Source organism: Eriocheir sinensis, chromosome 23, assembly GCF_024679095.1.
Source record: "Eriocheir sinensis breed Jianghai 21 chromosome 23, ASM2467909v1, whole genome shotgun sequence".
Classification (NCBI taxonomy): domain Eukaryota; kingdom Metazoa; phylum Arthropoda; class Malacostraca; order Decapoda; family Varunidae; genus Eriocheir; species Eriocheir sinensis.
In genome coordinates, this window is record NC_066531.1 from 1,050,709 (window position 1) to 1,065,368 (window position 14,660).

Here is a 14,660-nt window from a genome sequence, read left to right on the forward strand (position 1 = left end):
GGTTTAACTACACCCTGAAATCCATCCACGACAGGCGGTGGCTGAATGGATAGCGTGACGGTGCCGCGTTCAGGACGACGCGAGTTCAATCCCCTCCCTGTGCCACCAAGCTGGGATTTTTCAGCCGCCGCCGAGTGGCTTAAAACTACCCACATGCTGTCCAGAAGACCACCTATCAACCCTGACTCTAGATTCTAGCATTAAAGATGAGCTCCGGGAGGGCAGCATGAGCCAATGCAAGATGGCGCCACTATAAACACTCGCCTGCGCCAGAACGGGCTGGGCCGACCATCAGGCCCCACCGGGAAGAAGCCTTGGACCGACCATCAGGATCCACCGGAAAGTAGCCTCTGGTTATGAATGTCTTCGCTAGACGGCCATTATGCGGAAGGCACATAGTACGGTTTACTTTAACCTGAGGCTGTGGCACGGGGCTGCGATGTACGGCTGCGGCTGTGGCTCGACAGCCGACGCCGCTCCAAGTGTGTGGCTGGTACATACAAGAGGGCCCGCGGTATACTCGAATAATACCTCGGAACATTTTTAGACATTCCACGCGGAAAAGTTGGAAAGTTTTGTTTAGTCGGCGCAACACCTGTGGTCATATGCCGGAGAGAGACAGAAGGGGAAGGAATTATAGGAGAAGGAAACAGACCCCAGGAGACGGGACACAACCCCCGATTAATACCTGGTATCCATTCACTGCTGGGTGGACAGGGGCGTAGGGCATCGGAAAAACCGCCCACTCCGCCCGGGAATCAAACCCGGGCTCTCTCGGTTGTGAGCCGAGTGTGCTAACCACTGCACCACGAAGCCCCCGAGACATTCCACGCGGCACCTCAGGAATTTGTCATCTCTACCAAGCAAAGGCACGCTCTACTGACCCTGCACACTCTTTCTTAACTGAGGAGAGCCATTCTCGTGTTCCGACGTGGCCGGCTTCCCGACGCCTAAATATCTCCATGATGCCGCCCCGACTCAAACAATGTAAACGTTATGGTTGGTATTTTAAGACACTCTCGCTTCTCACTTCACCTATTTCTAAAGGTCAAACAGAGGGTCAGTCGTGTTCTAATGAGTGTTTCTTCAGGTTCATGGTACAGAAGAAGACTTACACTACCACCAGGGTCATAAAACTACTCCTTGTCAAATATGTGTTCTTGGGTGGCGATGTGTCTTGTAATATGACCCTATGTTTCCTGTCTGCCATGCGGTCACGCTTAGCAGCAGCAACCAGGAGCTGAGGCATTGTTATGGCTCAGTAAGCTTGCTACAAACCTGTTGCTGTGAGGTTCAGCCATACTAGACAGGGTGAAGGGAAATTATTGTATATAGAAATTAGTTACAATTTTTTTCTTTCAGTCCGATGGTGTTTCAGGTCCTTCAACCGAGAAAAAAAATTATTATTATTTTTATTTTTTTACAGCTAAGGAGACAGTTCAAGGCCGTAAAGAAAAATATATAAAAAAAGCCCGCTACTTACTGCTCCTGAATAGAGGTCAAAGGAGTGTCCATAAAGAGAGGTCAATTTCGTCCTGATACTTTGTTATTAGTCACTGCTACTGCTTTTTTTATTTTATTTTTTTACGTTTCCGCCTATGGCGCCGGTAGGCTATCTTGTTGGGGTCTGATGGTCTGCCCCAGTCCATTGTGGCCCAGGCAAGTATTTTGTAATGGCGCCGCCTTGCTTGGCTCATGCTGCCCCCCGCAATTCATCATTGACCCCCAGCTTATGACACCGGGCGGGACGCGAACCAAGGCGCCGGCACGCTATCTACTCAGTCACCGGCTCCCCAACTTTCCTCTCCTTCAATAATATCTACCAATACCAAATCTCGTTACCAAATGCCACCCAGAACAACACTGCTGAATCAACAACCTTCAGAGGGCCTTGTGAAGCCTCGCCCTCGCTGCCCCTCGTATAACACAAAACATTCTGCACGGCCGTAGCCTTGATGAGGGTCTGAGGTTGGTATTTATAAGACACTCTCGCTTCTCACATTAACAATTTCTAAAGGTCAAAGAGGGGGTCATTCGAGTTCTAATGAGTGTTTCCTTAGGTTCACGGTTCAGAGGAAGGGTCAAACTAACACCAGGGTCATAAAACTACTCCTGGAAATGCCCACAACTCCTACGAAAGCCTTGTCAAATGAGTGTTTCTTTAGGTTCATGGTACAGAAGAAGGGTCAAACTAACACCAGGGTCATAAAACTACTCCTGGAAATGCCCACAACTCCTACGAAAGCCTTGTCAAATATGTGTTCTTGGGCGGGAAATGTCTTATAATACGACCAATCCCCCTGATCAGCTTGGGAAATAGTTGAATTACGTAAGTCAAGACCAAAGCCGAAAACTTGACCTTTATCATATTATTATGTCTCTCTTTCGGCCACCTCTTTGGATTCTTTTTGTAAGCAGCGAGTAGCGGGCTTTTTTTTTTTTATTATTGTTTACTTTTTTGTGCCCTTGAACTGTCTCCTTTGTTGCAAAAAAAAAAAAAAAGAAATTTAATTCTCACTTTTCACCTGCGGCCAGCACAGACACACCTCTGCCCCGTGAATAACGCCGCCGCATTCAGGTGACAGCCGCCCGGCACGCCTTAACTGGCTGGCACACCGTCCGTCTTCGCCCATAAACCAGCAGAACGCCATTTCACTGACACCTGCCTTGTCCGATTTATAGAGGGGGAGTATTGTCTGATACGGTAATCCGAGGGAACGACCGCCGCCCCTCCTGTCGTGTCACCCTGAGGAGCCCTTACGTCAGAGGGGAAAGAGGAGCTCGGGCAGTGACGGGCTGTGTTTTGTGGGGGAGCGGCTGTTATGTTTTGTGGGGGAGCGGCTGTTATGTTTTGTGGGGGAGCGGCTGTTATGTTTTGTGGGGGAGCGGCTGTTATGTTTTGTGGGGGAGCGGCTGTTATGTTTTGTGGGGAGCAGCTGTTATGTTTTGTGGGGAGCAGCTGTTATGTTTTGTGGGGAGCAGCTGTTATGTTTTGTGGGGAGCGGCTGTTATGTGTTTTGTGGGGAGCAGCTGTTATGTTTTGTGGGGGAGCGGCTGTTATGTTGTGGGGGGGAGCGGCTGTTATGTTTTGTGGGGGAGCGGCTGTTATGTTTTGTGGGGGAGCGGCTGTTATGTTTTGTGGGGAGCAGCTGTTATGTGTTTTGTGGGGAAGCAGCTGTTATATGTTTTGTGGGGAGCAGCTGTTATGTGTTTTGTGGGGAGCGGCTGTTATGTTTTGTGGGGAGCGGCTGTTATGTTTTGTGGGGAGCAGCTGTTATGTGTTTTGTGGGGAGCTGTTATGTTTTGTGGGGAGCAGCTGTTATGTGTTTTGTGGGGGAGCGGCTGTTATGTGTTTTGTGGGGGAGCGGCTGTTATGTGTTTTGTGGGGGAGCGGCTGTTATGTGTTTTGTGGGGGAGCGGCTGTTATGTGTTTTGTGGGGGAGCGGCTGTTATGTGTTTTGTGGGGGAGCGGCTGTTATGTGTGGCAGAGTGATGGACCTCGTAACAATGATACATCCCTCCTATGTCACTAAGGGCTGACGTGGCGCGCCGATCAGTGCCACTCATTGTTTACGGCTTGAGCCACAAAGGGAAGATGGCACTGGGGAAGAACGTGAAGAGCAAGGAGGAGGAGGAGGAGGGAGTGTAGGTAGAGAAGAAGAAGAAGAGGAAGAAGAAGAGGAAGAAGAAGAAGAAAAAGAAGAACAAGAACAAGAACAAGAAGAACAAGAACAACAACAACAACAACAACAACAACAACAACAACAACAAGAAAAAAGAAGAAATGAAAAAGAAAATGATGATGATGATGATGATGATGGTGATGAAGATACAGAATAAAAAAAAGAGGAGGAGGAGGAGGAGGAGGAGGAGGGAGAGGGGAGGAGGAAGGTAAATAATAGATTGACTGAAAAAAACCACATTTTCTTTAATATGAGAGAGAGAGAGAGAGAGAGAGAGAGAGAGAGAGAGAGAGAGAGAGAGAGAGAGAGAGAGATTAAAATTGGAAATAAAGAAATAACCACTACATCTCTTCGACCGACATTTACCGCCAGCGTCATAATCTCGATATCACCTTTCACGCAAATTCCTTCACCCCTTCCTGCACAGAGAACCGATGGATGCTGTCTGGTGTATCTGCAACTGTGGACAGAGAAATGGTGTGCTTACTCCTGTCTTGCCTTCGTGGCTTTGAAATATCACCCAAACTATCGCGAGGCTCCTTCTGACAGGTTTGAGTTACAGGGGGAGACGCGGGGCCCTACCTAAACACTGGGGGTAATTTGTGAAGCCATTAAATCTTCCGTCGCTGAGGAATGTGCGGAGCGCCAGTATATAGAAAACGTAAGCCCGCTGGGTCGCTTCCAAGACAATGTTATGGGCGTGGCCAGCTGAACCAACACACACACACACACACACACGCCCCGCCATAAACGAGGGTAATATACGTCTGTGTGTGTGGGGGTGGGGGTGGGGGAGGGGGAGGGGGTACGACAGTTTGGGCAGTAATGGTTGTGCGTCTGGCAACATACTCATGCTATAAATCTTAAGGTGTCTTGGTCGCCACCCGTCCCCTCAGCAAACTCCCCTCATCTTCCTCCTCCTCCTCCTCCTTATCCCCTTTTTCCCTCTCCCCAGTCCCCTCATCGCTACCCAACGCTTCCTCTCCTCCTCCTCTTCCTCGATTCCCGGGAGGAGTGGAAAAAAATTTGGGCTGCTTTTCCGATACCCTACGCCCCTGTCCACCCAGCAGTGAATGGGTACCAGGTATTAATCGGGGGTTGTGGGTCGTATTTTAAAACAGTTCGTCGCCCAAGTCCACATATTTGACAAGGCTTTCGTAGGAGCTGTAGGCCTTTCCAGGGATAGTTTTATGACCCTGGTGGTAGTTTGACCCTTCCTCTGTGCCATGAACCTTAAAAAAACTCATGAAAACCAGATTGATCCCCTCTTTGACCTTTAGAAATAGTTGATGTGTCTTAAAATACGGCCCAGTGTGTCCCGTCTCCTGGGATCTGTTTCCTTCTCCTATAATTCCTTCCCCCTCCTATCTCTCTCCGGCATATGACCACAGATGTTGCGCCGACTAAACGAAACTTTCCAACTCCCATAACTCACGGAGAAGCACATTATTCATTCTCCAACGAGCTGCTCACCTCTCGGCCACAGGTCACGTGACACCCAAAGTCAGGTATCAAAAGTAGCATTGTTAATCAGTTCTACGGTGAGTGATATGAAAGAAAGGGCATGATAGATAAGTACAATGACGATGCGGCGGTGTCATAATGCTATTACTAATGTTAATAATGTAGCAGTTTCACGGGACAATGGGAATGGAGAAAAAAGAGATGGAGGTAGAGAAAGAAGAGTAGAGGAAGAAAATACTTGGAAATTGACGGTAAAAGGAGAGAGAGAGAGAGAGAGAGAGAGAGAGAGAGAGAGAGAGAGAGAGAGAGAGAGAGAGAGAGAGAGAGAGAGAGAGAGAGAGAGAGAGAGAGAGAGAGAGAGAGAGAGAGAGAGAGAGAGAGAGAGAGAGAGAGAGAGAGAGAGAGAGAGAGAGAGAGAGAGAGAGAGAGAGAGAGAGAGAGAGAGAGAGAAAATATTTGAAATGGACAGTAAAAGGAGAGAGAGAGAGAGAGAGAGAGAGAGAGAGAGAGAGAGAGAGAGAGAGAGAGAGAGAGAGAGAGAGAAATATTTGGAAATGGACAATAAAAGGAGAGAGAGAGAGAGAGAGAGAGAGAGAGAGAGAGAGAGAGAGAGAGAGAGAGAGAGAGAGAGAGAGAGAGAGAGAGAGAGAGCACTAGCATTCACATAAAATTTAGATGACTCGGTGTGTGGCAGCGCGGCCCTCGTTACCTCCGTGGTGGTGGTGGAGAGAGAGAGAGAGAGAGAGAGAGAGAGAGAGAGAGAGAGAGTCAAAGAAATTATCGATAATATTGTTTCATTGTGTCCCCAGCCATCACAGTTGCCGCCCCTCCTCCCTTTGAACACACACTCGCCCCCCCCAAACCTCCCTCAGCCCCGCGGACCAGTGCCACACAACCTTCACCAGCGGTTGTCTAGAGTCGGTATGCTCAGATGTCTCCGCCTGTCACATCAACGATTTCCAAAGGCCGAAACGGGGATTAATCGGGTTTTAATGAATGTTTTTTTCACGTTTATGGTCCTGTAGAATGGCCAAATTACCACCATGCTCATAAAACCTATTCATGGAAATGTTGAAGAATATGTCATACCCCTAGTAGGACAGCTGTTATAGCGCCACTTGGGACGAGTGCCATCAATTAAGTAGCTGGATAACCCAATAAGGTCATATAGTGTTAAGATTGTTTCGTTTTTAGGATGATAATAAAGATTTTGTACAAATACTGCGACACTTGACAACGTTAAAATACAACGTTGTCAAGTGAAACGTTGTCAAGAGGAAAGACTCAAACAGTTAAACTTGCATTCTCTAGCAAGGCGAAGGGTGCGTGGAGACATGATCGAGGTTTATAAATGGATGAAGGGCTTTAATAAGGGAGACATTCATAAGGTTTTGTTGGTAAGAGAACCGGGTAGGACACGAAGTAATGGGTTTAAACTGGATAAATTCAGATTCAACAGGGACACAGGCAAAAATTGGTTTACTAACAGGGTGGTGGATGAGTGGAATAGGCTTAGCAGTCACGTGGTGAGTGCCAATACAATTGTCACATTCAAAAATAGATTAGATAAATTCATGGACAGCGATATTAGGTGGGGTAAGATACACGGGAGCTACACGGGAGCTTAGGTTCAGAGGAGCTGCCTCATACAGGCCTATCGGCCTATTGCAGACTCCTATGTTCATATGTTCTTCTTATGTTCTTATGTCGTGTTATTTATACAAAATCATTGTTATCATCCTAAAAACGAAACAATCTTAACACTATATGACCTTATTTGATTATCCAATTACTTAATTAAATTCATTTAAAGGTAGTAAATAGCTGACATATGAGAGGAAGTAAGAGGTCTTGCGCTACAATAGACTCATTCAGAAAACAAATACACACTCACTTGTCACCACAACACACCAACACTAACAATTACACCTGATTCACTTCCCTCCCCTGTACACTCAGCTCCCCCGTCCCCCCAACTGCCAACACAAATATGCGTGTTATGCATCTATACAGGTGCCCTGCGCATCATTAATTCAGATCCAGATCCAGAGTGTGTGGCGGAGCGGCGGGGCGGTGCTGACCCCTCCACCCCACCTGCCAGTTTCAAATGGGAATACTATAGATCAGTGGCTTCCAACCAGGGGTCCATGGAAGAATTTCAAAGGGTCCAAAGAGATTCTAATTATTTTAAAAAATTTTGTACTGTAATTAGGAGACACGGCTCGGAATAATTTTCATACTACTGCACACAATCCTTAAAACCGAATGCTGAAATGCTAGAATTGCTCCACATTAGCTAACGGTATCAGGGGTGTCAGACTCACGGCCCATGTGGCAAATTTGACCTTTGGGATGGTCATGTGTTGTCCACTTAATCTACTTCGTTGTCGGGGTCCACAGCTGAAGAGCGGCTGGAGAAGGGGGATGGGACAAAAACCACTGGTCTACAACACGTTTACGTCCACTAAGCCAGATTGTTTTAGCAGCGGGGATCATGTTTCTTAATGGTCCCTCCAAGCGAGAAAAATGAGAAAAAATCACCCCTCACACAAATCATTTCATAATATATATCAAAGCATTTGCGATCTGATTATGTATCATGTATTTTGGGGGGTTTATATCATGGCACAAATTTGGCCCGTCGCTGCTACACGGTAAAGCCACAAATTTGGCCCGTCGCTGCTACCGGGTTAAACGTCGTATTAGTGTTTATTAACAGTTATGTGGCTTGCTTGGCTTTGTAATTCCATTTTTGGGATGGATCGAGTTATTCAGGAGTGTTTGATTTTTACAGTCAAGTCGATTTATTATAAACTCAGGAGTAAATGATGATATAAACAAAACTAACCACGCCTTGAAAAACGGGTCAGAAATGATAAATCAGCCACAGTGTTGATGAAGACTAATATCACGTATAAAAATCCAGGCGCTCGTCTCAAGGCAACTAACACGACCTCCAAACCACGAATAGTCAAGTGTTACCCTGTGCCCACCAGAGCCTAAACGAGCCAAGGCAGCTGTTAGGATGCCGCCGCACTGCACTGGGAGGGTAGAGGGTAGCGGGACGCCTAGCGGGTCAGGGGCAAGAACAAACACATGTTATCTAATAGGAGGGGCCATACAGGACGCGGGTAGCGGGTAAGCTTGGAGGAAACCCGCTACCCGCGTCCTGTATGGCCCCTCGTATTAGATAACATGTGACCCGCTAGGAGTCCCGCTACCCTCTACCCTCCCAGCAAACCGGGTGCAGTGTGGCCGCACCCTTACGGTCTTAGGTTGGTATTGTTAAACGCTTCCACCTCCCACACCAACTACTTCCAAAGGCCAAAAAGTTGATCAACCGAATTCTAACGACAGTGTTTTTAGGTTCATGGTACAGAAGAAGGATCAGTCTACCACCAGGGTCATAAAACTACTCAAGAAAATTACCCAAACTCTCATGAAAGCCTCGTCAAATATGTGAGATTTGGCACAAGAATGTTTGAAAATAAGGCCCTTAAACCCGTCGGTACAACTTAGCAGCTATCTGTTTCCCGCGCGTGCCACCTCAGGGCCACTAATGCCATTTCAAACTCACCAGCGTCACGAGTCTATCAAGGCAGACAGTAACAAGTAGCCCCATAGAGACACCAGTGCCTTATATGAGCTATCAGTACCTAAAAAGGAAAGTTTCGTTTAGTCGGCGCAACATCTGTGGTCATATGCCGGAGAGAGACAGGAGGGGAAGGAATTATAGGAGAAGGGAACAGATCCCAGGAGACGGGACACAACCCCCGATTAATACCTGGTACCCATTCACTGCTGGGTGGACAGGGGCGTAGGGTATCGGAATTCAGTTTCTATAAGCTTCTGCCACCTGTCACATCCCACTGACAGCTTTCTCATATCCAACACCCTATACCCAATGTAATCTTTTCACCCCTTCACATACCCTCGTGCCTATTCTCCTTTACTTCGAAGGTTAACCAGAGACCACTCCCCCTCCCCTCCACCCCCACGCTCTCGCTTTTCCCTCCTCCACCATAAACTCGCCTAAGGCGCCCCCTGCTTGCCCATATTTCTCACTTCACCCTCGCTAGGCCGTCGCCACTCGCAGTGTTTGTGGGCAGCGGCTGGCAGCCCCCCCCCTCCCCCCCCGCCTGGTGGCCACTGTGGTGTCGACCCCCGCAGCGGCACATGGGTACAAGGTGCCGCTGCTTACACCTGGCACCTCAGGGGGTCGGGAAAGTGCCATAAAGGGTGTTGCCTTGGAAAAAGCCTGATGTTAAGTGTTTTAAAAGGAGCGATGAAGGTGGTTGCGGAGGAGGTGAAGGGAGGAAGAGAGGTAACATTTAAGTAAGGCAGGGGACTTAAGGAAGAAGGAAGTGGAAGTATTAAGGGAAACGTGAGGAAAGGATTTTGTGAGGATGGGAAGAAGGATGGAAGAGATAAGGAAGGGAAGCAAGTAGTAGAGGGAGCAAGGGGGGTAACATTTGAGAAAGGCATGAGGCTTTGGGAAGAGGGGAGTGAAAATATAAAGGGAAGAGAAAGAGGAAGGAAACGTTTGCTTAAGACGAAAAGGGAAGCAAAAGTTAGCAAAAGGAAAGATGATTAGCCCCTTGACTGTGGATTTCCTACAAAAAGACATTATCAGGGGCTACAGGAAGGGAACAAAAAGTGGCTGCTACGATTCAATGAAGAAAAATGTAAAGTCCTGCACCTTGGGAGGGGAAATCCAGCACACCAATATCACATGGGAAACACTCCACTATCCACCACAGAGGCAGAGAAAGACCTGGGAGTATGTGTTTCCAGGCTACCAGTGAAGGGATATCCAGCACACCAATACCACATGGGAAACACTCCACTATCCACCACAGAGGCAGAGGAAGACCTGGGAGTGTATGTTACCAGGCTACCAGTGAAGGGATATCCAGCACACCAATACCACATGGGAAACACTCCACTATCCACCACAGAGGCAGAGAAAGACCTGGGAGTGTATGTTACCAGGCTACCAGTGAAGGGATATCCAGCACACCAATACCACATGGGAAACACTCCACTATCCACCACAGAGGCAGAGAAAGACCTGGGAGTGTATGTTACCAGGCTACCAGTGAAGGGATATCCAGCACACCAATACATGGGAAACACTCCACTATCCACCACAGAGGCAGAGAAAGACCTGGGAGTGTATGTTACCAGGCTACCAGTGAAGGGATATCCAGCACACCAATACCACATGGGAAACACTCCACTATCCACCACAGAGGCATAGAAAGACCTGGGAGTGTATGTTACCAGGCTACCAGTGAAGGGATATCCAGCACACCAATACCACATGGGAAACACTCCACTATCCACCACAGAGGCATAGAAAGACCTGGGAGTGTATGTTACCAGGCTACCAGTGAAGGGATATCCAGCACACCAATACCACATGGGAAACACTCCACTATCCACCACAGAGGCAGAGAAAGACCTGGGAGTGTATGTTACCAGGCTACCAGTGAAGGGATATCTAGCACACCAATACCACATGAGAAACACTCCACTATCCACCACAGAGGCAGAGAAAGACATGGTACTATATGTTACCAGGCTATCAGTGAAGGGATATCCAGCACACCAATACCACATGGGAAACACTCCACTATCCACCACAGAGGCAGAGAAAGACCTGGGACTATATGTTACCAGGCTACCAGTGAAGGGATATCCAGCACACCAATTCCACATGGGAAACACTCCACTATCCACCACAGAGGCAGAGAAAGACCTGGGAGTGTATGTTACCAGGCTACCAGTGAAGGGATATCCAGCACACCAATACCACATGGGAAACACTCCACTATCCACCACAGAGGCAGAGAAAGACCTGGGAGTGTATGTTACCAGGCTACCAGTGAAGGGATATCCAGCACACCAATACCACATGGAAACACTCCACTATCCACCACAGAGGTAGAGAAAGACCTGGGAGTGTATGTTACCAGGCTACCAGTGAAGGGATATCCAGCACACCAATACCACATGGGAAACACTCCACTATCCACCACAGAGGCAGAGAAAGACCTGGGAGTATATGTTACCAGGCTACCAGCGAAGGCGAAATCCATGCCAAGCGCAGCGGACGGGTTAGAGAAGCAGGACACTTGGGAAAATAGCTTGGACAGGAAAATTGTTTAGGATGTAGGAAGGGAGTTTGTGGAAATGGGTAAAGAGATGGGAGAGGTAGGAAGGCGAGGACTGGGGACACGATGGGAAACAAGTGTGGGGGGTAGGAAGGGGTGGCCGCCTCATGCCTCGTTACACGGCTCAGTGGCTGGAGTCCTTCACAGGTGGTGGCTCCCCGGGGCTTCCTCTCTCTCACCCTCCCGCACCCTCCCACCGCACACTCTCCTCCTCCCTCCCTCCCTGCCTCTCGCCATCAATCCATCGGGAACCCCAACACACTTCAGGTCACAGTGGGAGGGAAGAGGAAGGGAAGGAAGAGGAAGAAAGGGAGGAAGACAAATTTGAGCCGATTTCACAGTCCAACACAGTGTCTTCGTAACAGCCCGAACCAAACTATAGAATCCCATACAATCCAAAATGGGGAGGTCTTCGATGCCACACTAAATACACAAGACTTTTCCTGTATAGTTTCATCAAATTTGTGAACTTAAATATAAACACCAGACACGATACAAGGAAATTTGGAAGGCTCTGGTATTGGTTTGGGAGCTTACTAACCCGTCATGGGGAACTGTGAAACTGGACCACAAACGACTTGAAGTAGGAAGCATTTCTCTCCAATTCTCAAATAACTTTTTGGTGCATGAATCACATTTTTTTTACAACAAAGGAGACAGCTCAAGGGCACAAAAAAAGGAAACAATAATAAAAAAAAAGCCCGCTACTCGCTGCTCCTGGAATCCAATCAATTAGTACAAAGTATTTAAGTTTGTTACTATGCTTTTATGTACTTAGGCATGCATGTATATTTGTATTCATGCTTGTATGTATCCATATATGCGTTTATGCATGTATGTATATATGTATGTATGTAAGTATGAATGTATGGATTAATTCACGTCGCCCCAGCTACCCCCGATCTTCCATTTCTCTCTCTTACCCAATGTTCAAACACTCACTGTAGCGCATACTGCCACGTGTCTGAACAATAGCAATGCACAATGTATCTATTTCCAATGTACTAACTACTAAGCACTCGACTCTTCTTGCTCTTTCATCCATACCACGTGTGTGTAATCAATATGAAAAAAAAGATAGTTACCCCTTACTTAATACTTGGCTACTGGCACAACAACAACAACAACTACTACTACTACTACTTCTACTACTACTACTACTACTACTACTACTACTACTACTACTACTACTACTAATAATAATAATAATAATAATAATAATAATAATAATAATAATAATAATAATAATAATAATAATAATAATAATAATACCTATAATATTGCGTGAGTCAAGAGATAGTGAATGGATGACTTCTTAACGAGTGGGGGGGGATGAGTGATGGGGAGGGGGTGGTCAGGTCAAGGGTCACGTGAGGGATCAGGAGGAGGAGGAGGAGGAGGAGGAGGAGGAGAAGGAGGAAGAGGAGAAGGAGATGGGCCGAGAAGGAGAGAGGAGGAGGAGGAGGAGAGAGGAGAATGTGGAGGAGGAGGATGAGGAGGAGGAGGAGGAGAAGGAGGAGGAGGAGAAGGAGGAAGAAGAGAAGGAGATGGGCCGAGAAGGAGAGAGGAGGAGGAGGAGGAGAGAGGAGAATGTGGAGGAGGAGGAGGAGGAGGATGAGGATGAGGAGGAGGAGGAGGAGGAAGAAGAGAAGGAGATGGGCCGAGAAGGAGAGAGGAGGAGGAGGAGGAGGAGAGAGGAGAATGTGGAGGAGGAGGAGGAGGAGGAGGAGGAGGATAAGGAGGAGGAGGAGGAGGAGGAAGAAGAGAAGGAGATGGGCCGAGAAGGAGAGAGGAGGAGGAGGAGGAGGAGGAGAGAGGAGAAGGTGGAGGAGGAAGAGGAGGAGGAGGAGGAGGAGGAGGAGGAGTATTCCATCATTATCCATAGAATCATTAAGTTTGAACTATCTCTCTCTCTCTTCTCTCTTAATCGCCTCCTTCAGGTATAATAATTAAAAAGGGTCATTCACTTCGTTTTAAACTTTCTCGCTTTTTTTAAATTTCTCTCCATTTTTCTTTCCTCAACTTTTTTCCTCTCTCATATTCTACTCCTGTTTTTTTCTTTCTTTTTTGTATTTTCTCCTGATTTCCTTTCTTGTTTTCCTTGTTTTCTCCTCCTCTCTTCTTCCTCTCTTCCTTCTCTTTCCCTTTTCCTATCCCTTTCTCTGTCTTTCTATCTTTCTTACCTTCCCCTTCTATCCGGTTCTATATTCTCCTTATTTTCCTATTTCTTTTTCCTATCTCCTATCTTCCTTTCTTTTCCCTTTCCATCCGTTCCTATGCTCTTTTTTTCCCCTCTCCTCTCCCTTCCATTTCCTCCATTCTCCCTTTCTATTCCTCCTCCTCTTCAGACGTTCAATCTTTTCTCTCTGTCTCATTTCCTCCATTTTCCTTTTTCCTCCTTTCCCTTCCTTTACTCTCCCTTTCCTTCCTATCCTTTTCTTTTCTTTCATCTCCCTTCCTTTCTCCTCATCTCTCAATTTTCCTCTTCCTTCTTCCCATCCCTTCCTCTATTTCCCTCTTTCCTTCCTCTCCTTTTCTCTCATTCCCCTTCTTCCTCCTTTCTCTTCCCCGTCAGACTCTCTCCTCTTCCTCCTTCTCTCTTTTCCTCTTCCTATTCAGCCTCTCACCCTTTCCTCTCTCCTTTCAATTCTCCTCTTCCTTCTTCCCATCCCTTCCTCTATTCCCCCTTTCCTTCCTATCCTTTTCTCTCCTTCCCCTTCTTCCTCCTTTCTCTTCCCCGTCAGACTCTCTCCTATTCCTCCTTCTCTCTCTATTTCCTTCTCTTTCCTCTTCCTATTCAGCCTCTCACCCTTTCCTCTCTCCCTCACATCCTTCCCTGCTTTTTCTCACCCCCCCATCTCAGTTTCCCACCCCCTCCCCCCCGCCCCCCCCACCCACCCCCACCTCGAAGTGTCAGTACCTTAGAACAACACGTCAGCCTGTCAGCCTACTGCCCCCCCCTCCCCCCTTCCTCTCTCCCTTCCTCCTCCTCCCTCCCTTCTCTCTCTCTCTCTCCCTCCCCCACCACACAACACACACCATATGTAAGACTAGACTATACCCTCATCTCTCTCTCTCTCTCTCTCTCTCTCTCTCTCTCTCTCTCTCTCTCTCTCTCTCTCTCTCTCTCTCTCTCTCTCTCTCTCTCTCTCTCTCACACACACACACACACACACACACACACACGCACATACTTTTTTTCCCCTCCATCGGTTAGTGATTAGGAAGGAAAAAAAATACGATGGAGAGAGAGAGAGAGAGAGAGAGAGAGAGAGAGAGAGAGAGAGAGAGGAAGTGGTCAAACAAAAAATATATCTATTGAAACTTGAGGAGAAGC

At 47.5% G+C, this 14,660-nt stretch overlaps 1 protein-coding gene across 1 annotated transcript in view; it reads right to left on the reverse strand.

Moving 5' to 3' along the window:
• LOC127002318 (T-box transcription factor TBX1-like) overlaps positions 1-14,660 on the reverse strand; it is a 147,764-nt gene that overhangs the window by 17,298 nt on the left and 115,806 nt on the right. The gene's annotated exons all lie outside the window — the stretch shown is intronic.